This window comes from Pongo abelii, chromosome 5, assembly GCF_028885655.2.
Source record: "Pongo abelii isolate AG06213 chromosome 5, NHGRI_mPonAbe1-v2.0_pri, whole genome shotgun sequence".
NCBI lineage: Eukaryota > Metazoa > Chordata > Mammalia > Primates > Hominidae > Pongo > Pongo abelii.
The window spans coordinates 142,476,472-142,502,607 of record NC_071990.2 but is presented as its reverse complement, the minus strand read 5'-3'; the positions used below and the strand labels follow the sequence as shown (position 1 = coordinate 142,502,607).

General features: G+C 35.2%; 1 long non-coding RNA gene and 1 pseudogene across 1 annotated transcript in view; both read left to right on the top strand.

Moving 5' to 3' along the window:
* The window catches only part of LOC134761619 (uncharacterized), an 88,216-nt gene extending 65,072 nt beyond the window's left edge, over positions 1-23,144 (top strand). Inside the window, exons 4-5 of the long non-coding RNA XR_010140532.1 lie at positions 22,173-22,329; positions 22,999-23,144. This is a non-coding gene — a long non-coding RNA (uncharacterized LOC134761619). The remainder of the gene's footprint in view (positions 1-22,172; positions 22,330-22,998) is intronic.
* On the top strand, positions 18,205-20,665 carry LOC129059832 (small ribosomal subunit protein uS13-like; annotated as a pseudogene).
* Positions 23,145-26,136: the final 2,992 nt, after the last annotated feature.

Below are 26,136 nucleotides of genomic sequence, written 5' to 3'. Positions count from 1 at the left end.
CATTTTCTTCGAGTTGCAGGGCTGAGGTCCCGCTGTCCACCAGGAGCCTTTGTCAGCAAATTAATGCCACTTGTGTTCTTCATCATGCTGTCCCTGCATCTTCAAAATAGCAAGTCTTTCTCATGGTTTGAATCTCTCTGAATTCTAATGCCATTCCTCTCTTATAACAGCCAGGGAATGTTCTCTCCTTTTTAGGGCTTATGTGGTTATATGGTGCCCCCAGAACAATCCAGGATCATCTCCCTATTTAAGGTTCATAAACTTAATTATATTTGCACATCCCTTTTGTCATGTAACCTAATATATTCACAGATTCAAGGGATCATGGTGCGGACAGTTTGGGGAAGGCATTCAGTTTACCACATGACTTGTTAAACATCCTTCAAGATGGACAGAAGTGTCCATATATTCCTGATATTTTAAATAATGTTCCATAAAACATATATATATTTAATGATAGAATGTATTTTAATGAAAGTGAATAAATGGTCTAGTGAATGAGTCTAGACCATTCTCCAGCATCATTCTTTTTGTCAAGTTATGTTCTTTCTTCTTGATCTTTAAATGCCGAAACAAAAGTAAAAAGCATTGAACATGAAACATATAGGAACCTTTCTTAGTTCCTATCATGAGAGACATAAGAACTGAATGCAAGTCAAAAACAACATCCCCATATACTTAGATTCTCATAGCACATTTGACTCAAAAAATATATGATTCTCAAGAATTAGAGGAATATGTAAGCTATTTAATTCAAATTTGGAGATTTATATGTCATTTTCCTGGAAATATCAAATTTTTCTAAAATTTTCTACATGACGAGTTAGAGTTATTAAGGTAATTTATTTCTGCTTGATTACAAGGTAAGATGTTAATGTATGCTATGGCAGAGTGTGAAATTATTTCCTTAAACTTTAAATTACAAATGTTGCTGTGCATTTGTAATTCTGTATCAGTGCTTTTTCTTTGTTCTCATCCTTCATGTCTGTTTTTCAGTTATGGCTCTTCATTGCTGGCTGTTGTTAGAATGCATGCTTCTAGCGAAAAGCCAGCTACCTCTACTTTTCTAAGTTGTTTCATCTGTTGCAATTATAAACTCAATCCTGAAAAAGAAAAAGAAGTATGAGGTCGATGTTTTAAATGTAAGTCAGTAAAATTCATATACTAAGGACTCTTCTAAAAGTCAAGGTCTTTGTGCCAGACATTTCAGTTCAGAGTTCATTGGTGTGTTAAAAGCTGAGGCTTCTGGAGTATTTATAATATGGAGAACTCTTTCAGTATAATTTTCACTAAAACTTCAGCAGAGAAAGCTTATGATAACTCATTTTCATTTTGTATTTCTGTTATTTCAAAAACTGAATACCAACATTACTACATGATGAAAAATATTGTCTATTTCCCATAATTTTTAGCATTATTCAAAAATACCGATAGGTTCTATGTGCCAAATATTCTGTTTTCTGTTAATATTTTGGCAGCAGTACCATGTTTGACACTAGAACATTTTAACTTGGAATCATAATTGTGTTTATGTATTCATGGGCTTAAAATTATGCAGAATACTTTAGATAAACCATATCTTAGCACAATTTCATTAAATTTTGTTCTAAAGACATAATTCACATGATTTTCTCTAAATTACTAGCAGGAACCACTTTCTCTGTCTACTCTTTTTTTATATATAAACTTCTTCATGAACCTGTACTCAATTACTTTTTAAATCTTTGCTGAATGTAAATTATATAAAATGCATGAAAACATGTGTCTTTTTTTCCAAAAAGCTGCAGGCAGTGTCTGAAACAGACTGAATTCACTGAGTTTAATAAAAGACATGAAAAAAATAGTGCAACAATTCTATCCATGATGCCAATTTACTGTTTCTAACAAGCCTTTTTTGTAACATTATATGAATATCAAGTGAGTCTTGCTTTATTTAAATAAAATTAGGAAAAGACAAATGAATATATAACATCTTTGAAAAAAAAAATTATTAGAAGACCAAATAGAAGACCATGATTCAGCAAAATAAACATAATTCTAAGTATACACACATAATTCTAGGTGCACATACTCAGGTGTGCAAGAAGTGATACATTTTCTTTCTTTCTCCCTCTCTCTTATTTCTTTCGAGACAGGGTCTCACTCTATCCCCAGGTATGAGCAGCTCACTTTAACCTCAAGCTCCTGGGTTCAAGGGATCCTCCTGTCTCAGCCTCCCAAGTAGCTGGGACTATAACTTGTGTTAGCATGCTTGGCTTATTTTTAAATTTTTTATAGAGACAGGGTCTCTCTTTGTTGTCCAGGCTGGTTTGAAACCCTGGCCTCAAGTGATCCTCCCCACTCTACCTCCAAAAGTGTTGAGATTACAGGAGTAAGCCACTGTGCCCAGCCCATTATATTTCAAAAATAGTATTCAACTTGAATTAAAGACACTATTTTCCCATTAGTTTGGCAGGAATGTCGATTTTACTCCCACACTACCCAAGAGTTTGATGTACAGAGTGGGCAAGGCTCCAAATCAAAGGAGGGTATTCCAGGAGGCTTGGTCTTTGGCCCAGGTGGGTAACTGCAAATAGGCATGTTAACCTAACTCAGCTTGGCCCAGGAAGGCAGGAAAAGCTTAGCCTTTGTAATCTTTTCCCTGATTGGAAGTCTTGGTGCCCAAGAGCCTGTCTTCCTATTTGATAGTGTTATCTAATCATTCTCATCTGAAATCTTGTCTCCAATTCCAGTGATCAGGCAGGGGGTGGAGCATGGATCACAGTCTTTATTTAATTTGAAACCAAAACTTCCTTGCTGGTTTTGTGGAAATCTCAATTACTGCTTTAAAACCCCAACACCAAAGTCACTAATCTACGTGTACCTCTTTTTCTTAGCCAACTCTGCCCCATAAATCTCATGTATCTAAAACAAAAGCCAGAAGAGGGGTTGTCCTCTGGAAACTTCTACTTTCAACTAACTTAATGGGGAGGGGGTGGTTAAATATTAAGAAAAAAACACAAATTAATTGCTTGGAATATTATCGTGACACAATTTTTTGATTTGGCTCTTTACATGCAGCCTGTATAAGTTTAGTTTCTGTGATTTATGTATTTATATTTTGCTCTCTCTGAAAGGAATTATGAAAGCACACATTGTTTCTAAAAGATATTCTTACACTAAAACATAGTCTGGAAAGCTTTCACATTTTCAAATGTGCAAACTAATAAAGAAGCACACAGGAGAATTTAAATTTATGAGAGTAAAATTGAATCTAAAATTTGAACACCAATCATAATTTTTGTTACATTACCTTTTTCTTTTACTAAAATAGAAACAATAATTCAAATAAAAGCTTTACCAAATAAAATAGAAATGTAATACAGGGGATAAAGAGATAAAGACTACTATGAGGGAACAAAAAGCATTGTGTTTCTGTCTGGCTCTTACATAACACAGAACCAAAAGAAAAGTTCACAAACCAGAAGCTTATGAATAAACATTTTTCATAATCTAATTCTAATTATATTACTCACTTTCTAGATATCTCTGATTAGAGAAAAGGTTTCTCAGTGTCAAACTCAGCTTTCCTCGGTGTCAAATTATAACCTCATCCTGGAAAATGAGTATTCCCGTCTCACCCTCCTAGAACTTGAGATAACTAGTTGTCCCTTTCTCTGTGGTAGTAATAAATGAGCATACTAAACATGTTTACTCTGTTAGAAATGATAGCAAAAATGATGTGCAACTTCCATTCAAATATTATTTCTTCTGTAGTATATAGAAAAAAACGTAAAATCACAAATGTTATTATGGTGTCCAAATCGTACCTTCAGTTTTACTCCCCAAAATCCCCAGTTACTTCCTTATAAGCTTTTTATGCTTTGTAACAAAACATCTTGCTTCATTCTTAAAAACAAAGTTTTGTTCTAAAATATTTAATACTATGCATAATACTCATGTATTCTTCTAATAATCATAATCATTTTCATCATCATCATACACCAGTGGACGTACCAGCGAGCTTATGAAATGTAATTTCCAAGACTTGTGTGTCCCTTTCTTCAGTGGTAGCCATCTGCCTTGCTGTGATGAGTAACAACTATCTCAGGTGTCGTGTTTGTTATCCCTTTGCATTATCTTTCTTGTATTAATTGTGAAGAATAAAGCATACATATAACAATATAAAGCATAAATGCAAATTTTATCAATGTTGGAAAAGAAGCATTCGTGTACCCCAATTAGAGTCCAGTGTGCTCTTGCCTGATAGCATTCTCCTCCCCAGCTCCCAGAGATAACCATTATAAAGGCAATTTGAGGGCTACAGCACGTAAGAGTGTGCAGTAGGAGCAAACCTCCAACCAATATATGGTTCAGATTTTGAGACTGATGATCCCACATGGCAAAAAGAGGGGTTTATTACTCATAGTGAGGCTTTCCTGGGAGAGCAGAGGAGGCTCTCAAACAGGTCTGTAAAGTTAGAGAGAGTAAGGACAAGTGACTGCTTTGTCTTTTATTGTAGTTAGGTGATGGGGCTAGGATGAGAGTCCTCACACTGTACAGAGCTTCAGCCTTGTGTGGTTGGAACTTCCCTGGCACTAAGGGAGTGAGCATGTGAACTTTATTATTGGCTTGCTCAGATACAGGGCAAGATGGAAAGACAGAGAGGCGGGAGTTTCAATGCTCTCAGCAATCAAACCTGAAAAATGGAATCAGGCTTTATTACAAAGGTTTGTGTTATCATTACTTTCTTGTATTTCTTTGTAGTTTTATTAGATGATTATCCGTTGTTAAAAATGAAGTGTGCACATTTATGTAGATTGGCTTCTTTTGCTCAATGTTATCATTGAAAAATATATTAGACATCTTGCCTGTTTTTCATTTTAGTGACTGTATGATAATCTATATTTGAATATGCCATGCTTTTTCACTTTTTTCAGTTTTGACTCTTTCAAACAATGCAGCCATTTAAAAATATTGTAAATTTTATCCTCTATACAAATATATGATTTTTTTTCTGTGTGTATATATATACATACAGAGTGGACACACACATATATCCTGTGTGTATATACATATACACAGAGTAGATGCTACATGTATAGCTTTCTTTTTGTGTGTTGTTTAATAAATCCTTACTATGTGCTCATTAACATTTGGTCTTATTTTAATGTGTATATTGTATTAGGGTTCTTTGGAGGGGCAAAACTAATAGGATAGATGTATATATGAAAGGGAGTTTATTAAGGAGTATTGATTCACATGATCATAAAGTGAAGTCCCACAATAACCTGTCTGCAAGTTGTGCAACAAGAAAGCCAGCATGAGTCCCAAAACCTCAAAAGTAGGGAAGCTGACAGTGCAGCCTTCAGTCTGTGGTTGAAGGCCCGAAAGCCCCTGGCAAATCACTGGTGTATGTCCAAGAGTCCAGAAGCTGAAGAAGTTGGAGTTCCATATTCAGGGGCAGGAAGCATCCAGCACAAGAGAAAGATGATGATCGGAAGACTCAGCAAGTTGGCTTTAACCTAGCCACACTGGCTGTCGATTCAAGGGTGCCCACCCACACTGAGGGTGGGTCTGCCTCTCCCAGTCCACTGACTCCAATATTTATCTCCTTTGGCAACACCTCACAGACACACCCAGGAAAAATACTTTGCATCCTTCAATCCAATCAGGTTGATACTTAATATTAATCATCACATATAACATTGATTGCTTTGCCTTTTACATTTGAATCTGTACTTCATCTGTGATTTTGTGTGTAATGTATGGTAAAGGACTTGGTCTTTTCTTTTTCCAATATGTAGCCATTTTTTTTTTCCACATTAGTAGCCATTTTCTTCCCAGCAACATTTATTGAAAGCACTGTCTTTCTCTCCATTCATATTCAGTCTCATTTTGTGTTCTTATATCTCTTTTTATATTCCATTCATGTATTTGTCTATTCCTGTACCTGTATAAACCATCTTAATTATTATAGATATTTAGTAAATATTGGCATCCAGTAGAGTAAATTTTTCCATTTTCTTTTTATTATTATTATTATTATTATACTTTAAGTTTAGGGTACACGTGCACAACATGCAGGTTTGTTACATATGTATACATGTGCCATGTTGGTGTGCTGTGCCCATTAACTCGTCATTTAGCATCAGGTATATCTCCTAATGCTATCCTTCCCCACTCCTCCCACCCCATGACAGGCCCTGGTGTGTGATGTTCCCCTTCCTGTGTCCATGTGTTCTCATTGTTCAATTCCCACCTATGAGTGAGAACATGTGGTGTTTGATTTTTTGTCCTTGCGATAGTTTGCTGAGAATGATGGTTTCCAGCTTCATCCATGTCCCTACAAAGGACATGAACTCATCATTTTTTATGGCTGCATAGTATTCCATGGTGTATATGTGCTACATTTTCTTAATCCAGTCTATCATTGTTGGACATTTGGATTGGTTCCAAGTCTTTGCTATTGTGAATAGTGCCACAATAAACATACGTGTGCATGTGTCTTTACAGCAGCATGATTTATAATCCTTTGGGCATATACCCAGTAATGGGATGGCTGGGTCAAATGGTATTTCTAGTTCTAGATTCCTGAAGAATCGCATTCAGGACATAGGCATGGGCAAGGACTTCATGACTAAAACACCAAAAGCAATGGCAACAAAAGCCAAAATTGACAAATGGGATCTAATTAAACTAAAGAGCTCTGCACAGCAAAAGAAACCACCATCAGAGTGAACAGGCAACCTACAGAATGGGAGAACAGTTTTGCAACCTACGCATCTGACAAAGGGCTAATACCCAGAATCTACAATGAACTCAAACAAATTTACAAGAAAAAAACAAACAACCCCATCAAAAAATGGGCAAAGGATATGAACAGACACTTCTCAAAAGAAGACATTTATGCAGCCAACAGACACATGAAAAAATGTTCATCATCACTGGCCATCAGAGAAATGCAAATCAAAACCACAATGAGATACCATCTCACACCGGTTAGAATGGTGATCATTAACAAGTCAGGAAACAACAGGTGCTGGAGAGGATGTGGAGAACTGGGAACACTTTTACACTGTCGGTGGGACTGTAAACTAATTTTTCCATTTTCTTCTCCTTTGAGTCTGTTGGCAATTCTTGGAGATTTGCATTTCTTAACTTTCAAAGCAGCTTTATAAAAATGACATCAGACATACCTATTTGTTAGAATTTTAACTGGATTTATATTGAATCTACAAAGGCCTTGGAGAGAATTCACGTACGTAAACACACACACACTCACACACACAAAACTGGTTCTTCAATACAAACACACACACACGCACACATATATATATATATGCATTATGGTCTAAATGTTTTTGTTACCTCAAAATTCATATGTTGAAATTCTAATCCCCAAGGTGAAGGTAGTAGAATGTAGGGCTTTGGGGCAGTGATTAGACTATGAGGCCACAACACTCCTGAGTGAGATTAACGTTTTTATGAAAGAAGACCCAGAGAGACCCTCATCCCTACCACCATGAGGACATGTCCACGAAGTCACCATGTATGAGGAACTAAGCCCTCAGCAGACACTGAATCCACTGGTGCCTTGAGCTTGGACTTCTTAGCCTCCAGATCTGTTAAGAAGCAAATTTCTGCCAGGCGCGGTGGCTCACGCCTGTAATCCCAGCAGTTTGGGAGGTCGAGGTGGGCGGATCACCTGAGGTCAGGAGTTTGAGACCAGCCTGGCCAACATGGTGAAACCCCATCTCTACTAAAAATACACACACACACACACACACACACACAAAATTAGCCAGGCATGGTGGTGCACATCTGTAATCCAAGCTACTCAGGAGGCTGAGGGAGGAGAATTGCTTGGACCTGGGAGGTGGAGGTTGCACTGAGTCAAGATGGCGCCCACTACACTCCAGCCTGGGTGACAGAGCCAGACCCCATCTCATGAAAAACAAACAAACAAAAAAAAAGAAGTACATTTCTGTTGTTTACAAGCCATCTAGTTTATGGTGTTTTGTTAGACAAACTACATTTATTTTAATCTTTTATTCCCTATATGTATTGTTGTTGATTTATTAGAATGTCTAATATTCTCAGTACAATACTGAACAAGCATAGTTTGTCTGTCTTCTGCTCAGCTCAATGCTCATGATATCTGTCCATATCATTGCGTATATCACTAAGTAATAGGCATCTTTGTTTTGTTTCTGTTTTAAGAATTTATCAATTGGGGTAAATTAGTAACACTACTAATTGTTGCTTTTAACATTCTATAACCTTTCTGATTTTTTATGTTTTTCAGTTCCTGTGGTATTTTTCTTAATTTTTCCATTATTGTAGCAAACTTGTTCTCTTTTTAGGTCCTTCAGCTTGTGCTTTATCTAGTTTGAGGTTATGTTATTAAGAGTATGTGGGCCAGGAACAGTGGCTGATGGCTGTAATCCCAGCACTTTGGGAGGCCAAGCTGGGAGGATCACTTGAGCCCAGGAGTTCATGACCAAGTCTGGCAACATAGCAAGACTCCATCTCTACAAAAAGTCAAAAAATTAGCCAGGCGAGATTGCACATGCCTGTAGTTCCAGCTACTTGGGAGGCTAAGGTGGGGAGGATCACTTGAGCCTGGGAAGTCAAAGCTGCAGTCAACCGTGGTCATGCCACTGACTTCAATCTGGGCAACAGAGCAAGACCCTATCTGAAAACAAAAAGGAGTTTATAAGTCTATATTTCTCCTTGATGGACTGAAAAAAAATCTTATTACAAAGGGTTTTTTAAATTAATAATGATTTGTGATTTTAAGTATAATTACAATAGATTTATTTAGATGACTATTTACTTACATATCTTCCTCCATCATCTACTTTAATGTTATTGCTAATCTTATATTTTATATTGTCTCTTGCTGAAAGAATATCATTGTCATTTGTTCTGCTTTCTTTTGACTTTTAATTGGATTAGTTAATAACTTCATATTTGTTGAACTTATTGATAATCTTTGAATTTGTTTCAAAAATTATTCTGCTTTTTCTATTTGCTTCTGTATTCTTTTTTCATTTTACTCTTTTTTGTTGTAATATTTTGAATTAAGTGTATACTATTTAATCATTCCACTTTTTTCTATCAGTTATATACTCTATTTTAGTTATTTTATTGGTTAGCCTAGAACTTATAACTTCTGACATCAAGTGATAAAAAAGCTATTGTTCAGTCACTGTACCAAAGAAGGCATATGGGGTAAATAAGCACGTGAAGATACTCAACATCATTGTCACTAGAAAATTTAAAATTAAAACAATGAGATATCACTACCTACCTATTAGAATGGCCAAAATTCAAAACACTCAAAAGACCAAATGCTGCTGAAGACGTGAAGCAACAGGATATCTCCTTCATTGCTAGTGGGATTGAAAAATGGCACAGCTACTTTGGAAAACAGTTTGCAGTTTCTTACAAAACTAAACATACTTTTATTATATAATCAAGCAATCGTTCTCCTCAATATTAACCCAAATGAATTGAATATTATGTCTTCACAAAAACCTGCACATAACAGGGAATAGCAGTTTCATTCATAATTGTCAAAATTTGAAGCCATCAAGATATCTTCCAACAGGTGAGTGAATAAAAAAAAGTGGCACACCAACGCAATGGAATATAGTTTAGCACTAAAAAGAAATGAGTTAATAAGCTATAAAGTCATGAAGATATATGGAGAAACTTCTAATGCATATTTTTAAATACAAGAAGCCAATCTGAAAAGTACCTGCTGTATAATTCTAAGTTTGTGACATTCTGGAGAAGGCCAAATTTTAGAGACCTGTGGTTGCCAGAGATTTGCAGGAAGGGACAGAGGAAAACATTAGCAGAGTACAGGTAAATTTTAGGGTAGTGAAACTATCCTGTGTACTACTGTAACCATAGACACATGACATTGTATGTTTGTCAAAACCCTTCGAACTGTGCAACACAAAGAGTGAAACTCTCATGCAAACTATGACCTTTAGTTAATGTAATGGATCAACATTTGTTCACTGATTATACAAACACCCGCTAATGAGAGATATTAATAATCAGGAAAATTGTGGGGAAGGTGTAAGGAGAACTCCATACTTTCTATTCAATTTTTCTGTAAATTTAAAACTGCTCTAAAAATAAAATCCATTAATCAAAACCAAATAAAAACTACTGTGAAGCAATAACTTTCTTCCAGAATAATAAGGACCTTAGCACACGTCTACCCTATGACAACCCTTACAGAATTTTAAAGTCAACTATACTGAGGTAGAATTTACATGCAATACATGTTTCCATTTTACACGTACACTTCAATGAATTTTGCCCAATGTTATGTCCATGAAACCACCAAAAGAGTAAAGATATCAAAAACTTCCTTCACCCTACATGTTTTCTTGTTCCTCTTCCCAGTAAATCCTCACCTTCCACTCCTAGTTCCAGGTAATTGCTGATCTGTTTCTCACTGAAGATTAGATTAAAAAAAAAAAAAAAAGCTTTACATAAAAATAGTTACCCAGAACGTACTCTATAGTATCTGTCTTCTGCTCAGCTCAATGTTCATGATATCTATCCATACCATTGTGTATATCACTGATTTATTCTTTTTTATTTCTTGGTATTCCATCATACAGATATACCATAATTTGCTTATACATTCACCTGTGTTGGCATTTGGTTTGTTAGAAGTTTTTGGCCATTTTGAACATAGCTGCTGTGAACATTTATTCAGAAGTCCTTGTAGAACACAAGTGTTCATTTATTTTGGAAAAACAGCTATGAATAGAATTCTTGAGTTATATGATTATTGGGTTTTTAACACTCATCTTTATTAATTTCATCCTCAATGGGCACACAAAGTGTTCTGAATCAGAAAAACATCTCTTATTAATTTCTTCACAGTGATTAATAAGTATATTGTCCTTCCTTGCCTTTCTATAGGCTTATCCCTGAGGCAACACAACAAGAGCCCATGGAAATTTTTCCTACACAAGTGGCTAGATGCTTCATAGGTGTGGAATAAGAATAAAATGACTTCTCTCTGTTTACACAGGAGAAGGTTATCCCTCTGGTCTCTGCAAAAGTCTTCTCATTACTCCAGTGCTTTAGTATGTAAATGCAGTCTCTCTTAGGGCCAGATAGACCAAAACATCTTAACTTTTAAGAACTAGAAATGTGTTCAATGTCTGAAGCCAAATTCCTTCTTGAAATACAAATATCTAGGAAGATTACTTACCAGTCTCTGTGGTGTGCTAACAGTTAAGCTAGGGGCCTATCCCTGGATGTAAACATTTGACTTTAAGGAAAATATGTCTTTATCTTTTTGAATCAGACAAATTATCTCTGTCATAAGGGGAACAAATAAATCTAATCCTTACAGTATGTAAAAAATGTTTCTAGGGGAAGCCAAAGCAAACGATCTTAACTTTCTACCATGTAAGTTTCTGTTTCTATGTCTCAGGAGGCTAGGTTTCTTTTCAGAAACACTGAGAAATCCAAGTAAGTTTTATGTACAAGAAATTATATATAAGTTTAACTTTACAAGAAACTGTTAAACTGTTTTCTAAGTACCATTTTACATTCCCATGAACTGTGTATGAGAGTTCTAGTTGCTTTATATCCTCACTGATATTTGATTCCTTCTGTCTTTTAAAATTTAGTTATGTAATGGATAGGTAGTGATATCTCATTATGTTTTGTGATTATTTTCTGCCCCAGTTGAAAACATTATTTCCCGGTCTTTGGCTTCCATTGTTGCTGTCAAGAAGTTAACTATTGGACTAACTGCTCTTTACAAAATATGTTTTTCTTTCACTATAGCTACATTAAGATTTTTTCTGTGTGTCTGCTATGCAGTGTAGTAGTGTACAATAATTTTTGTCCTATTTTGGATTTGACAGCTTCCTTGAATCTGATGTCCTATTGGTTTTAGAAAAATCTTAGCTACTATTCCTAATATAGTGTCTTTGGTTTCCTCTCTCCTTTCACTCCTACTGTGATTTGTATTAAATTGTATGCCAGTCTTTCTCCCTGTATCTTAAAGATATTATATACTTTCTTCTGTATTTTCATCTATTTTTTCATTTAATATTTCATTTTAGATAATTCTTTCTGTCTGTCCTTCCAGGTACCAATTACTTATTTAATTTTGTTTAATCTACTCTTAAATATGTTCATTGTGTTCTAAATTATTTTTCAGTTCTAACATGTTTTTCCAAATATATTGTCTCCTTTTTCATTATAAAATTTTTACATTGGGCTTTTGTGTGTTTAAAAATAGTAAGCGTATTTGTTCTCAGGTATCCCTGTAGATATGCTTTTGCAGTCTTTTTATTTTTCAAACTAGTTCTCATTTATCCCCTACTGCACCTTGTCTTTGTATTTACAAAGTTATTTGTTGCAGTAATGTCAGATATAGAATTATGTTTTCTTCTACCAGAGAGAATGTTGTGTGTCTCTATTTGGTTCCTGGGTTATAGTGGTTTGAGACACTTCCATGCTAGTGCTACTGTGGCATCCAGAGGGTGCAACCCAGATGGTAGTGCTTGCAGGGTTATTCTTGGTTTTATTCTTTCTTACCTTATGTGAGGGCACCTTTTGGGAGCCTCAACCCAAGGCAGAGGATGATTTCCAAAATCTCCATCACCAGTGGATCCCTAGCCCTAGGAAGCTGTTGAAAGCACTCAGTATTTTGCCCCCAAAACAGCCAACTTCTTCAGTAAAAAGATGCTCCCAAATAATAGCCTATCTCTCTGGAATTTCTCTTTGTCCTATATTTCAAACCAAAGAAAATTCACCATTTTGGTATGTCTTAGATGCTAAGGCAATAGCTATTTAAAACAATAATATCTAGCTTTATAATTATGATTATCAAGAAGTCTTGTACCGGGTATTGGGCAAGCAATTAACAAATATGAAATTCACCTCAATTCTAGTAAAAATAACATACATATTTTCTTTACATACTACATATTTTTACAAAGATTAAAAATAGCAAGAAAACATACATATTACCTGTCCATCTATATTATCTCTAAAAAATATATGAATAACCTTTTTTAAATTATATATATGAAATCACAGCATGAATACTTCTCTAGACATGTTTTTTCACCCATTCTTTTTTTGAAGTGTTATCTATGGTGATATATGTAACCGAAGTTCATTTATTTTCATATATAATATACCACTGTATATATATCAACACGTTTGTCTATTATACTGTGGATATTCAGATTGTCTTAAGTACGCAGTTAAAAATAAAATTATTTTGTCTTACTATATGCATGTATTCCACTTTATTATATATTGTCAAATGGTTTTACAGAGTATTTATAATAATTTTAAAAACTACCAGCAATTTATTAAAGTTCCTGCTATTTTGTATCCATGACAATATTTGTATTATTAGTTTATTTTAATTTTTGCCAACCCAGTCCTTTACAATGACATCTCATTATAGGTTTAATTTATATTTTCCTATGAAGAAATAAGATAAAAATATGTCCATGTTTCCTCTTTCCATTTACATATTTGCCAATTGTTTTTTCTATGTGGTTTCTATATGTTTTTTCTTATTGGCATGAAGGAATTATTTATGTAGTTTGAATAATAATTCTTTTCCTGTGCTATATGTTGCAAACATCTTCTGCTAGGGTGTAGCTTGTCTTTTACTTTATAGTTATTTTGATGATTATGTCTTATTTTTGTTATACTTGAAAAATTCATTAAACTTCTCCTTTGAAGACATGATTTTTGTGCTTTGTTTAAGAAATTAATTCCTATCTTAGAGAATAAGAATTTTGTTCTAAAATTCTTCTGGGTTTGATTTTAGGCATAGGTATAATATTTCATTTTTTTCATGTGGATAACTAATATTCAGAGCTTATTTGTTGAGGTGTTCCAAATATTCTGACTAATAAACATTATCACATCAGTAATCTATCAGAATTCTGTATGAGGGTGAATAGACAACCTACAGAATGGGAGAAAATATTTGCAAACTATGCATCTGACAAAGATCTAATATCCAGCAATTATGAAGAACTTAAACACATTTATAAGAAAAAAAATTAAACAAACAATCCCCTGAAAAAGTGATCAAAGGACATGAACAGACATTTTCCTAAAGAAGATATATATGCAATCAAAAAGCTCAATATCACTGATAATTAGAGAAATGCAAATCAAAATCACAATGACATACAATCTCACACCAGTCAGGATAACTATAAATAAGAAGTCAAAAAATAACAGATCCTGGCGATGTTGGGGAGAAAAGGAAACACTTATACACTGTTGGTGGGAGTGTAAATTAGTTCAACCATTGTGGAAAGCAGTGTGACAATTCCTCAAAGAGCTAAAACCAGAAATACCATTTAACCCAGCAATCCCATTACTGGGTATATACCCAAAGGAATAGAAATCATTCTACCTTGAAGACACATGCACAGGCATGTTTATTGCAGCACTATTCTCAATAACAAAGACATGGAATCTACCTAAATGTCCATCAACGGCAGCTTGAATAATGCAAATGTGGTACGTATACACCATGGAATACTATGCAGCCATTACAAAGAATAAGATCATGTCCTTTACAGAAACGTGGATGGAGCTGGACTTCATTTTCCTTAACAAACTAATTCAGGAACAGAAAACCACATGTTCTCACCTCTAAGTGGGAGATAAGTGATGAGAAAATATGGACACATAGAGGGGAACAACACACACTGGGGCCGATCAGAGGTTGGAGGGTGGGAGGAGAGAGAGCATCAGAAAAAAAAGAACTGTTAGGTGCTACACTTAGTACCTACTTGATGAAATAATCGGTACAACAAACCCCTGTAACACAAGTTTACCTATATGACAAAACCACACATGTCCCCCTGAATCTAAAAGTTTTAGTTTTTAATCTCTGTATGGTTAGGTCTGTTTCTCCTCTCTCCATCCTTTTCATTGCTGTGTTTGTTTATTGCTGAGGCAAAACAGATACTCTTAACTATTAAGATTTTGTAATATATCTTCCCACATAGAAAATGCTCCCCTCCCCAGCCAATCTTATTCTTTTTAAGTATGCCTTAACTATTCTTGTAGCTTCTCTCCTCCATTTTGTAATGTGTGTCCTTGTTTGTACAAGTTTTTTGCTTTTTTTATTGGAATTCCGTTGACTCTGTAAAGTAGTTTAGGACAATATATACCTTTATGGGAGATGACTGTCTATGAGCATAGCATTTTCTTTCACATATTTGGAACTTTCTAAATATCTTTCAACATTTTTAAATATTTTTCATAAAACTTACATGTATCATTTTTTCTTTTTTTCTTTCTTTCTTACTTTTACTCATAACTATCCCATAATATTATTTCCATCATAAATGAAACTTCCAAAAATAGATGTTCTTGTTGTTGAACAGAAATCCTGGTGACTATTTGTATTGAACTTAATAATCACATTGCATATTATTTGTGAATAATAATAGCTGTTTTGCTTCCTTTCTAACCCTTACACCTCTTTTTTCTTGTTCTTTATTCCCTTCTTCTTTTTGTACAGATGGGGTCCCACTATGTGCCCAGGCTGGTCTTGAACTCTTGGCCTCACGTGATCCTCCCACCTCACCCTCCCAAACTGCTAGGATTATAGGCATGAGCCATTATGCCCTGCCTGCGCCTCTCTCTTTTCTTTGTGAAAATAAAAATGCTAAGACCTCTCATAATACGTAGAATAAATGTTATAAAACTGAACATTAGGGCTGGGCATGGTGACTCACACCTGTAATCCCAGCACTTTGGGAGGCCAAGGTGGGCGGATCACAAGGTCAGGAGATAAGAGACCATCCTGGCTAACACAGTGAAACCCCATCTCTACTAAAAATACAAAAAATTAGCCAGGCGTGGTGGTGAGCGCCTGTAGTCCCAGCTACTTGGGAGGCTGAGGCAGGAGAATGGCATGAACCTGGGAGGCAGAGCTTTCAGTGAGCCGAGATCGGGCCACTGCACTCCAGCCTGGGCGACAGAGCGAGACTCCGTCTCAAAAAAAAAAAAAAAAACCTGAACAATAATGTATTGTTTCTGATTTAACATCAAATAAGTTATTTACTGGGAGATTTTTGTAGCTACTTTTATCTGATGATTGAAGAAGTTCCTTTTTATTCAAAGTTTGGTATAGCTTTCTATCACTAATAGTGTTAAATTTTTCTCATCAATATATTTTTGTTCTCTCTAATCTCTAACGTAGTATTACATGTTAAATTTTTTTATTCTCTGACACAGTGGTAAGCCTTTCCACTTCATTAACATTTCACCTAAAATATATTTAAATGGTAATATAACATGATCATAACTTAGAAATATGTATGTGTAACAATTATTTCACTAAAATTTGAGTGCAGATATAGACCTTTTTGATGAACCAAAGACAGAAGATGATAACTAAAAAGCAATCAAAATCCAATTAGCCAGAGGCAGAAGTTTGATATATTTTGTTCAATAATATTTAACTAAATTAAAATTCTATCTCCTGAAATAAATATTGTATGAATTATGTTTTCCTTGAAAGTCAAATTTGAATCCTAATATGGCAAAAGTTTAGTCTTCAGTATTATTTGATTTGTTACTGTAACATTCTTTCTTACAATAAATATTCATTAATCTAAATATGATTAATATTCATTAATCATCCAGAGCTCTTTCATAGCATCTGTAAACATTTTCTGTAATTCAAACCACAGCAGAAGTAGCAAAGACTATCATTAATATACTACCTCTCCCTTCTTGTAAAGGGATTTAAAAAAGAAAAATGAAGAAATTCTAAACTGTGCCCTTAATGACTACTGAAGAACAACAAATTCACCTTCTTCTTTCAACTAAGAAAAATTAATCATCTCTTGAGAACTATGATATTTATGAGGCACATAAAGAGATCTATATAATGCTCTAAAAAGACACTCAGAAATATTTTTGTTCCTCTTGAATTTGAAATTATTGGGAGCACTTATCCTTATCCTGCATTACTTTTCTAGTCCAACCAAAAGAACTTTCTGTGATGATGGAAAGTTTCTGTAATCCATACTGTGCAATATAGTAGACTTCTGGGCTCTTGAAAGTTGGCTAGTGTGCCTGAGGAACTGAAGTTTTTAAATTGAATTTACAACTAAATTTTATTTAAATTTAAATAGCTATATGTGTCCAGTGGCTACCATAAAGGACCAAATGGCCAGACATATCACTTACATATTTGTTGTTTGTTTATATGTACATTTTCTCTTTCTCACCACTAAAAGTAAAATTTGATGAGAGCAGGATCTTTGCCCTTTTTTGCTCACTATTATAACTCAAGTGGTTAGAAAAGTAGTTGGCACATGGTAATTTTTTGTGTATTTTAATACTCTGAAAACAATAGAAATATGAAAACTTTTTTTTCAAATTTAAATATGCTATGTACTCTGTAAAGCAAGCGTTAAATAAATGATAAAAGTTCTAAGATTTTTTTTTTAATGGCCCCTTAGGTCAGGTTGCCATAATAAAAATCAAAATTTTCTATCCCAAATGCATCAGTGGTTGTCTCTACTTAACTCACAGTTAGACTTCTGGGATCAAGAGGTCAGTTTACATGTACAAGAGTCAGCCTTTGGCATATACAGAAAGTGTAAAACATAACACAAATTTTAAGTCTGGGTTTAACCTGGAATGAATAATTAAGCAGATACTCTAAGCAAAGTATCCATTGAAAGAGATCAGCCAGGCATTACAAACCATGTATGAGCCAACTGAAGGAACTCCAAAATTTGAAGGGTGGATAGAAAACAGTTAATAGGGAGATTTCCCCCAAGTTGTTTAAGAATGAAGGTGTACACTTTGAGTATGCAGTTATTAATGACTGCTGTAAAATATAACACACTGAAATCTAAGTTTTGTATGGAACAGCAATCGTTTTCTTATTTTTTCAATTTTTGGCTCAGAAATTTGAGTTGGGCTCAGCAAAGATAGTTCATCTCTGATCCACAAAAACATCCCAACCGGGATACTGCAATGACTTGCATGTCTGGAGTAAACAGAAAGAGCTGAGAGCTAGCAAGGTATCTCTCTCTGTCTCTCTCTCTCTCTCTCTCTCCCTCCCTCCTCCCCACCCCCCTCCCTCTCTCTGTCTCTCTCCCTCTCTCTTCCCCTTGTTCTATATGACCTTAATATTAGCTAGGGCTTCCTCGCAGCATGGAGGACTCAGGTCAGTCAGACCTTGACATGGTTGGTCAATGCACCAAAAGGAATGAAGCTGCTCATCCTCTTAAAATCTGCAGTCAAAACCGCTATAGCATCATTTTCACTATACTACATTATTTAAAACAGTCAGAGCCTAGCCCCAACTCAAGGGAGGACTCACAGACCTCATCTCTCATTAGAAGAAGCGTCAAAATATTTGTGGCTATTTTTATGCTATCACAGATTAAAGCAGCCTTCAGCTATGGATGAATAAATATCTAACCATGAAGGATACTGAATTATTTTTATCTAAAATGTGCATGGAAATAATTGAGTTACACTTATTAGAAATGTCCTTGGCAATGTGTTAGAAATCAACTACTAGTTTTAAAAGTCAAATGTTTAGAAGGATTCCATTTTACTGTATTACTTGTTTGTCCACTACCACTGTCTGCACTGCCACATCTACAGGCAACTCTTTCTCTGTTTAGTCACTCCAAACAAATTCACCAAGCTGTCTTTAAGCAATGACTCTATGAAGTTGTCTAATTTATTAGGATGTCACAGAATGAGTAAGGCAGAAAACCAATAACGTAATATTGAGACCTTGAAACTCTCAAGAAACTCTGTTTGGAAATTTTATGATTTTGCCACATAAACTCACCTGCTTTTGCTTGGTCCATATTGCAATGTTAGGAGAGGGGGGTGTAGCTAATAAACAAACACAGTCATAAATTTATGCTATTTGCCTTCTCACAGCATTTTATCACCAAAAGTTATCGTACATTATTAGAATTTATCTTTTTATATCTGAACAGCAAATGAATGATAAAAATTCATGGAGGGGTAATGAGTTACATTTAAATGCATTCTCAGAGTTAAGTCTCATACCCAAAACCCACATGCTTCATGGCTCAAAACTGATTTTTTTTAACTTTTTACTTGCTCTTTGTTACTACAGTGTATGGTAATCAGAATAATGATACTCCAAAGATTTCCACACCCTAATACCTCAAACCTGTAAATATCTTACCTTGCATGAGTGCCACAGCCAATAGAAGGGAGAAAATGCAAGCGAATGGGTTCTCCACAGAGTCTCCTGATGTCCTGCATATATCAGGATTTCAGCCTGTTAAACCTGACTTTTACCTTCTGATCTCCAAACTGTACAATAAAAAAAAACTGTGTTCTGTCATTGTGTTTGTGACAATTTGTTACAGCAGCAGTAGGAAATGAATCCATGATGAAACGTAGTATATAACCTACAACATTTTTAAGTTAAGAGCAGAGGCTATTAAAAATGACAATGGGACAACAGCTAGAATTTGAAAATGTCCCTGTCAAATTGGGTTGAATGTGCATCCTATCAGTAAAGCCACTTTATCTTTGTAGGGTATTGGGTTAACTTTCTTGGTGATTGTCCTTCCATATACATATTATTAAATAGCCTCCTAGGAACTAGGAACAAATACAATATTTATGTGGGTCCAGAAACTTCCTGAAAATGTACATGTTCTAAAGCACCCTTGAGCACTTAGAAACTCTGAACTTCCTGATCACCTTTTGCTAAACATATTCTACTTGAAGACCATCGCTTGGGAAACTTGGCCATGAGCCAGGAACTCTGACGTGATTACTATGCTGAGGCCAAATAAAACTCTATAGTACTGCCCAGAACATCTAGTGTATTCTAACCACAAGAGAGCGTTCAGACAAATCTCTGCTAAGGGATATTCTACCAAATATCCAAATATCTGAGCAGTAACCCTGAAAACTGTTAGTCATCAAAAACAAGGAACATCTGAGAAACTATCACAAACAAGACATAGGACACAGGACAACTAATTGTAATGTGGTATGCTAGATGGGATTTTAGGACAGAAACAGGACGTTAAGGAAAATTTAGCTATTCCACAGGTGGCCTCCACACCTCCACTTGTGTTTCTGCCATATCCGTAGTGATCCTTGAGAAGTTCCAGCATATTTTGCGAGTACTCAACACTAACATCAATGGGCGGTGGAAAATAGCCTTTGTCATCACTGCCATTAAGGGTGTGGGTTGAAGATATGCTCACATGGTGTTGAGGAAAGCAGACATTGACATCACCAAGAGGGCAGGAGAACTCACTGAGGATGAGGTGGAACCTGTGATCACCATTATACAAAATCTACACCAGTACAAGATCCCAGACTGGTCCTTAAACAGACAGATGTAAAGGATGGAAAATATAGCCAGGTCCTGGCCAATGGTCTGGAAAACAAGGTCCGTGAAGATCTGGAGTGACTGAAGAAGATTCAGTCCCATAGAGGGCTGTGCCACTTCTGGGGCCTTCATGTCTGAGGCAAGCACGCCAAGACCACTGGCTGCGGTGGCCCTGCTGTGGGTGTGTCCAAGAAGAAATTGGCATGTGGGCCTTGTCTGTTAATAAATAATTTATATGAAAAAAAAACCAGGAAAACCAAGGGAATCTAAAAAAGTAATCTAAAATGAACTTTAGTTAATAACATTGTATCAATATTGGTTCAATAACTATGACAAATGTACTATTTTAATTTCAGTTGTTAATAGGAGAAACTGAGCATGAGATATACTGGAACTCTCTATACTGTCTTTGTAAGAATTCTTTAAATCTTAATTTATTTATTAAATATCTCTGTCATAAGTTCTAGTTAAGAAACTTCAATTTAAAATTTTTCGCCACTGAAAATGCAAAGGTGGAACATTGTGCTTGGGGGATATATGTCCAAGATTTCAAAAATTCTGATAGCCAATAGATTTCAAATGATTGTTATTATTTTTCTTACTTATAAAGTGGCACAGTTGATCAAGATGACTTTTATTTACTGTGACTTTCTTACAGACCCCAAATGTTTGAAGACACAACTTCTGAAGACAAAATTTTTACACACATAGAAAAAAAATTTGGTTTCCTATATAGACATCTATACTAACAGAGCATATGCACACTTGACATTGTATTTAGCTTCTTAAAACAATTGTAACTTCACATACTGGGAGATGCATTCCCTAACCTCTAGGAGGAGCTCCTTGCCAGCAATCTCCCTATAAAACACACACACAAACACTCACTCACTCACTCACTTACTCATTCTCTCCAGCCTTCACTCAAAGGTAGATGGTCACAGAGTTAACATGAGTCAAAGCTAAGGAAACAAATCACCTTTTTTACTATGGGAAGAAGCTTCCAGTGAGGGAGTAGATAGGTTCATAGTTGTTAGGTACTCTTCAAAAAGAAGTGGCAAGTTTTCTAAGTGAAACACATGTAAAGGAGCCAGAACCATCTAATTTATGAACGTATGTCTGAGGAGAGGCCACAAAGAGTTTGCAACACAGGTCCTGTTGTAATGCATAGCATGTATGTGCTTGTGATGGGACAACTTTATATTTCTCTCAGAACGTTTTGATGACAACAGGTAGTTCATCAAATATTTGGAGTCTTAGTCATCTCTATTTTCTTTCCATAATAGTCAAGGCTGATGTTTTCTATCCAGGTATAATTGTAATACAGAATACACCTTTACATTTAAAAAAAAAGTTAATGTAGGTGTATGAACAGAAAAGGAGTTGTTATTCATCTGTCATTTTTATAAAACTTTCCATAGCCACATTCAACACCTGTGTATAGCATATAGTCTTATTATGCATTAATTTACTTAATATTTTTCAAAATGTAGTATGTTTACATGTAATACATTTATTATTTTTGTTTTAAATGTGAACAAATATTTTCAAAGTTTCTTAGTTTTCATATCTAATGTGATCAATATTCAGAGATATTGCCCACAAAAATAAAAGTATTTTGGTCCTGAATAACAAGAATATAAAGGGATTTGAAGCAAATGTTTGAGAAACACTGTTTGAGAAATACAAGATCTTGGTAACCTGGAGGCTTTAGGGGACAATCTGGAAAGCCTTGGAGCAGAGTCTGAATTGAGTCTGCTGATTGTTTACTCTTCAGAGATCCGAGGGTTAATGGACACCTTGGAGAAAGATTTATATTGGCCCCATAAATGTGTTCCATCTTGGTATGGCCCCAAGGATCTGAGGAGAAGCTGTATATTTGAACTGAGTCTTTTCAATCACCATTCGAAGACTTACTGTTGATTTTTTTAAAGGTAATATGCAGAAAAGAGTGTTTCGAGTTATCAATTGCTGTATTTTATACACTTATGCAGGTGTGTGAGTGAAAGAGGGAAAAAACGTATGGAAGATTATGTGAAAAAAGAAAAGATTTATATACCTGAGGGTTTTGTTTTGTTTTGTTTGGCACAGGCTGCCTGAGAGAAGAGAGGGAAGGAAACGGGTGCATCCATGAAAAAAAACCTAATTTAAATAAAATTGTATTTGTCTACATGTATCTGTATTTATAGACAATTGTTTTGGAAAGCTGTTAAATCTTTCTCTTCCAACTGATGGGGAGTCACTTTTTCAGGGGAAAAGAAAGTTGCAAAAGTGTGTGTATATCATATGATTCTACTTTAATAACAAAGAAAATAGTGGACATAATATATGTAAATATATATGCTTGTATATATATATTCATGAACAACAAAAAAGGATTGAAAGTGAGCATTTTAGGCTATTAGCATTGGTTATCTCAATGAGACGAGAAAGAGAAGTAGAGAACGATAACTAGCATGGCTTTTATGCATTTTGCAATACAGATGGTCCCTGACTTACTATGGTTCGACATACAATTGTTTAACTTTATGATGATGTGAAAGCAGTACATATTTAGTAGAAATCATACTTTGAATGCTGCTCTCTTCTCTCACTATCTGCAGGATACAGTCCCAGGATGCCGGGCAGCAGCAGTGAGCTACAGCTCCCAGTCAGCTGTGCAATCACAAGGGTAAACAACTGAAACGACCATTCTGTTTACAACTTCCAGTACAGTATTCAATAAATTACAAGAGATATTGTAAAAGGGATTTTGTGTTAGATGACTTTGCCCACCTGTAGGCTAATGTAAGTGTTCTGGGCACATTTAAGGTAGGCTAGGCTGCCCTATGATGTTTTAAAGGTTAGGTGCATTAAATGCATTTTTGACTTAACAATATTTTCAACATACAACCGGTTTATCTAGATATAACCTCATTGTAAATCAAGGAATATTTGTATGTCATTTCAGTTGTTAAGAGAAGTATGTGTTATCATTGTAATGTAGAAAAGATGAAAGTTTTATTAATGGTGCTCAATATAGAACAATGTTATGATATAATACATGTTAAAAATAGTTACAAAGAATTTGTATAGTAAGTCCCATTTTTATAAAAAATTAAGGCTGTGTTTGTGTATGTATAGCTTTGCAAAACTTGTCCTATTGTTTCAGAATTGTGCCTGAAGCACACAGCTAGGTTCAAAAATTGCTAAGTACCATGTATTCTAAATCCACATAGCCAACAATGAACTGACAATTGGGACCTGACACCTTTATCACTCCATGGTGACAAACCCTGAGGAACAAATAGAAAAGGAAAAATTAAGAAGCTTTTCAGTACAAGACTGACCTTTCTCTACACTAAGGGACTGGAGTCATTGATCTGCCTATGTTGAAAGACAAATACCAAAGCTTTGGATCAATATTGAATTCAAATAATTATTTCTCAGTTATAACAGTCTAGTAACTAAAGGTACCTGAAAAGTATAAAATCAGTCCAAAATGCTAATGTTGGAAGTGCTATTCAGCAACAAAGAAGTATGTGAGTTGTGTATAAGTAGGGATGAGAGTTGGGTTTGTTTAAATTATCTACTTATTGCATTATTGGGGAAAAATATAAAATGTTATGGATCCCAATAATTTGAGATTCCAGCAACATATGTTCAGAAAAAAGACTGGAAGGATATATGCTACTGTGATAATAAGGGTTATATCTGGTTGGTAGAATCATGGAAGGTTCTTATAATTCTTATTTTTGTATGACTATGTTACATTAGCTACTAGAATAAAATTTATAATGTAAAAACATTTTTAAACATTTCTGCACACAACGTAAGCATCACTTCTAAAAACATACAGTATCTGTTATCAATTTGCTACCTAATGTTATCTAATTCTGAGCTTAATCTTTCCACAGCATTTCTGGAAGTTTGAAAGCAATATAAACATTGACTTCACATGCTAATTATTGGCTTAGCAGAGAGAGGTGTTACTTTTTTATTTTCTAAAAATGTGGTACATAGCTTCTTCGTTCTGTGTTCATTTAAGAGATTCACTGGGGACTACTTTGTGCTAAGTCATTAAAAAAGGTTTCTCCCTACAGTACATAACTGCCATCTATTATCTCCACCTTCTTGGGCTCATCTTGTTAGGACAGAAAAGTATTCAATATTGGAAACACTTTCCTCATGACACCTTGTATTGTCTTCCAGGAAGGATATAATAAATAAGTCAATAGCTTTCTAGCACAAACCACACTATCCACTCTGGTAATAGGTAGTCCTTCACAATGAAGAATTTGTTTCTTTGCTTTAGAGGGCTTGCCAATCCTTTCCCAAGCTACTTATTGACACAGACATTTAATTTGTAGGATGAATTGAACTTATCTCTTTCACCTCAAAACTTTAAGTTTCTTCATAACCCAGGTATACTTTATTGTCTATGAAGTAATATATACAAGCTATAATTACTCAATGTGTTTAAAGTCCAGCTTCTTCTATAACCCACATAAATGATACAACATATTTTTCCCTTACAAAAAAGGTGAACTGATAAACATTAACAAAGTAGAGATTAGAACTATTGATTCCTTACTGTATTCTTTTATGACATTTAAAGGAAATGTGAGTGAAAAATAAAAACTCGGGGCCCCGATTCCTTATGCCAAAAGAAAATAATTAAGCTGAAAGCTGAGTCATGCAAGAAACTGCCTTTTCTTTTGTTTCTAGGCAGATAGGTACAAATAAAAGGTTAAACATCTCCAAAGGTAGCTACTCTATGTTCACCTTATCTTATCTAAAATGTGTGAGATGAATACATAACTGACTATTCCCCTACCTGCTCCTTTTCCCTTGAAATATGTGGATTACCATATCCTCCCTCTGTAACCTCCCGACTGGTTTTCCTTGCCGGCTGCCTAGACAGAGTAGATTTATCAAGACAGGGGGATTGCAATAGAGAAAGAGTTTAATTCATGCAGAGCTGGCTGTACAGCAGACTAGAATTTTAATATTACTCAAATCAGTTGCCCCAAAAACTCAGGGATGCAGATTTTTAAGGATAATTTGGTGGGGAGGGGGTTGGAAAGTGGTGAGTGCTGATAGGTTGGGTCTAAGATGAACTTCCAGGATGTCAAAGATGTCTTGCACTGAGTCAGTTCCCCGGGTGGAGAAGGGGGCACAACACCAGCTGACCCAGTTTATCCATCTGGGTGGTGCCAGCTGATTCATCAAGTACAGTGTCTACAAAACATCTCAAGCTCTGATCTCAAGTTTTACAATAATGAGTTTATCCCCAGGAACAATTTGGGGACATTCAGAATCTTGTAGCCTCCAGTTGCATGACTTCTAAACCATAATTTCTCAACTTGTGGCTAATTTATTACTTCTGCAAAGGCAGTCTAGTCCCCAAGCAGGAAGGGGGTTCATTTTGGGAACGGGTTGTTATTGTCTTTGTTTCAAAGTTAAACTGTAAACTATTAGGTTGGTGCAAAGGTAATTGTAGTTTTTGCCAATACTTTCAATGGCAAAATTAGTTCCTCCCACAGTTAGTTTGGCCTACTCTCAGGAATGAACCAGGACAGCCTGGAAGTTAGAATCAACAGGGAGTCAGGTAGGTCAGGTCTCTTTTCCTGTCATAATTTTCTCTTATAATTTTTGCAAAGATAGTTTCACCTCTTTCCCTCCAGTCCACTTTTCATCTTTAAATATTCAAACCCTGAAGTTCTTCTTTGGAGAAAAGCACAGACCACAGACTGTTTCTG